The 3,673-nt window shown below is 45.7% G+C and overlaps 1 pseudogene; it reads right to left on the bottom strand.

Moving 5' to 3' along the window:
- Positions 1–2,007: 2,007 nt before the first annotated feature.
- Positions 2,008–3,262, bottom strand: LOC117712763 (prohibitin 1-like; annotated as a pseudogene).
- Between the last annotated feature and the right edge of the window lie 411 nt (positions 3,263–3,673).

Raw genomic sequence — 3,673 nt, 5'->3', positions numbered from 1 at the left:
ACTCTAGTCTTCTTCCTCTTGTCTTTTCTCTCTTTCTTCTCTCCTCTCTCTCTCTTTCTTTCTTTGGTTTTGGTTGATTGGTTGGATGGATGGTTTTGATTCTGGTTTGTTTGCTTGGTTGGTTGGTTTCTGACAAAATATTATATGCTGAGCGGGCCTCAATTCATGACCCTCTCCTTCGCAGCAGAGCACTTAGACTACAGGCATTTGTCACTGTGCTTGGCTGGATTTTTATATGCAAAAAGTAGTAAACTAAAGCCGACCTTTCTCCAGACTCCCCTCAAAGTCTGACAGTGATCAGGCTCCATTGTCAAATATTCTTTTATAGCTTGAATTCAGAACAGTGAAGTGATTTAAGAGGCTGGTTTAGGGAAAGCCTTCCGCTCCTGCAGGTGATGTATCAAGTCTCATTCATCAGAAGTGGCATCTAGTTCCCAAAGGCACTGGAAATAGTTCTTTGGTCCCACCCTAAAGATGCTTCAGCAACCATTTGTGGACACTCATCCCTAAAATTTGTTTTACTTAGCCCACAGACCCAACCACTAATCCATCTCAGGTTAAGCCAGCTACAGTAGAGTCTGCTCTGCATAATTGGACCTGAAGTGATACAAGTGGATCCCCTAGACATCTGTCCCACCAGCTGACTGGTCCTAAGCGAAAGATGATCATGGATAATCTTATCATCTCCCAGGACACATTTGACAGGTCGACAGGGTATGGTAATATTGATGTTTGTCGTTGTTTGCGTAGAAGGTGAGGGTGATAAATATTGCCTGCTTCTAGTTCAATGTATTTGTGTCTTGAGTAGAGTCCCAGGAAGTTGCTGGAAATCATACCACCACCACCATCTCCCCAAACACACACACACACACACACACACACACACACAGGTACTCACGCCAAGCAACCATCCCACCACAAACATCATTGGTGCCAGGATGCAGAACCCTTCCCTAATGTAATATCTAGTTTGAATTTTTTGCAATATTTTCAACTTTAAAGATGTATTTGCACGTATCCCTGCATGTGTGTGTGTTTGCTTGCTTGCTTGAGTGTGTGTGTGTGTGTGTGTGTGTGTGTGTGTGTTTTACAGGCAGTTGTAATCCATCCGGTATGGAAACTGGGAGCAGAACCCAAGTCCTCTACCTGAGCAGAAAGCTGTCGTAATCATTCAGCTCTCTAGTCCTAGGACCTTGATTTAAAAACCATCCTCTGCTGCAATGCAAATTGCTTTATGAAATGTGTATATATACATATATATGTAATATATATTAGTCTATTTACATGATTTTCACATTTTAATGCTTCTGGAACCATGTTATAACCTAAAATAAGCAGGTACTTTAATGTGATTTTTCTTTTTTTTTTTTTTTCATTATAAATGCTATGGTGAATCCTGTAATTTATCTTTTAAAACTAGTGGCATCTTACAATCAAGGAACGAGGGTCATCTAAGCAGGTCCTTTTAACATGCTCATTTGCATATAGAAAAGGAGTCCTGGAGGTAAGTCTTGGCCTCAGTCTCAGGTATCGCATACAGACACCCAGTCACTTTTCTCTGATGTTGGTATGTGGTTCAGGTATCCATGGTGCTTTAAGGCCATAATCAGTGGGGTCAAGAACAACTAATTCAGGGTCATCTGAAGTTGAGATAAAGAACGGGAAGTAAATCTGTGAATAATAGGTGTCACTGTACAGAAACACAAGTAAAAAAGTAACAGCAGAGAGTGAGATTCCTGAACTTCACCCATCTGCCCAGGCCAGGCCTCCTTTATACCATGAAGCAATTCGCTGACACTCTGGCCTCACAGATCTTGAGTAGTTATCCCAAGTTTTCAAGGCCTCAAAGGACATCACCACTGGAGAAGTTAACAAACAGTAGTTTTCCTGACAGGAAAAACAAAATACGCTTTCATCTACTCCAAATTTTACCTTTATTTCCTTCACCTTAAGCCAATCATTAAATTTCACAGTGATTTCTGGGGTAAGGCAGAAGGAAGGCGTCATTCAGAATGATGGAGACCGTGGCCCCACGGACCTCAATGGGGAAGCTGGAGGAGCACAGACTGCTCCACCAGCAGATAGGTGATGTTCGGAGAGCGAGAGAGCGGGCACGCAGTGTCCCCAGCAGCTTCCAGCTTCCAGCTTCCGCAGCTCAATGAGGCCATCACCTGCTGCGGCCAGCGAGTTGGCGATCAGCTCAGCGGCCTTGGAGTCACCCTCAGCAGAGATGATGGCTGCCTTCTTCTGCTGCTTAGCCTTTTCCACCACAAATCTGGCTCTCTCTGCTTCCTGCTGAGCCACCTGTTTGGCTTCTACTGCCTCTGTGAACTCCTTCCTGAAGGTCAACTGTGTCAGGGGCAAGTCATCCAGGATGAGTCCAAATGTTGCTGCTCGCTCTGTGCTAAGTCATCGCTCCCCTGACTGGAGACCAGCTCTTGCTAGGTAATCAATTCTCCAGCATCGAACAGAGCCACCACCGACTTGAGGATCCCTGTGGTGATAGACGGCAGCACTCGCTCATCATAGTCCTCACCAACGCTAGTGTAGACACGAGGAAGCTGGCTGGCCACCAGCCGGAACAGGACGCGCAGTGTGATGTTGACATTCTGCAAGTCTTTGCTACCAGTGATGACCCGCACCCCCCCCCCCCCCGTGTCCCCTTATCACCCGTGGAAGAGAAACACGAGAGGCAGAATTTGGGTAGTTACTGCAAACGAGGACTTTACTTCTTCAAACGGTAAAGCGGAAAGACGGAAAAAGCCGGAAGCGGCCTAGCTTAAATACACCCTAGAGTGACGTATTCACTTCTGATTGGCTGTTCGCTTACTACCCAATATTACACCTCGGGATTGGCCAGTGACTTGGCGGTCTTTTTGCCTAGCAGCTGCGCAGTTAATTGTTTACAAGTGGGAAGACACGAGGCCAGCGCCATCTTGAAATGGAGCCACTGACCGCGGCTTCCTACAGTCAAAGATAATCGGTTTCTGTATCCAAAGGATGAGAAAGTGAGTTCCTTCCCCTACCGCAACATCCTGTACGCCATGGAATCGGTCAAAGATGACAGCTCTGTGTCCAGCATCCACATTATATAAAGCAGAGTTCACCATGCCTCCTGCAACTGCTAATGCCAGGCCGAACTTTCCGATGGACTCAAAGACTTTGGCAACCATTATCCTTCTGTTGCTTCCACTCACACCTGCTTTCACTCTGACCTCCACATGAATTCCCCGAAAATCTGTGTTTTATAGGTATGTTTCCCTATGCTTACAAGTACCCTATTCCCTTCTACAGTTTAGCCTTGAGCGTGAAAAGATGCTTAATATTTGCTAACTTAGATTAAATGCACTCAATAGGGCCAGTGCCAAGCTGGGGAAAGAGTTTCCCTTGAAAGCATGAGGACCTGAGTTTGAGTCCCTGCCACTCACATAAGAAGCCTGTCATAGCAGACACGTGGCAGCCTAGCACTGGAGACTGACATAGGAGGAATCAGGGACTCACTAGCAAGCCAGCTGGCATAAATGGGACAATTTCATACACATATATACACACAACACACGTATCACACACCACACACACACATTGGTGCTACTGAGCTCTACACATTTAAAAGAGAGGGCAAAATCGAAGAAAAAACAATATAAGAGACAGAGAACCCCCCCCCCCCAACTCC

Source organism: Arvicanthis niloticus, chromosome 7 (genome assembly GCF_011762505.2).
Source record: "Arvicanthis niloticus isolate mArvNil1 chromosome 7, mArvNil1.pat.X, whole genome shotgun sequence".
Classification (NCBI taxonomy): Eukaryota; Metazoa; Chordata; class Mammalia; order Rodentia; family Muridae; genus Arvicanthis; species Arvicanthis niloticus.
This window is presented reverse-complemented; position numbering and strand designations above follow the sequence as displayed.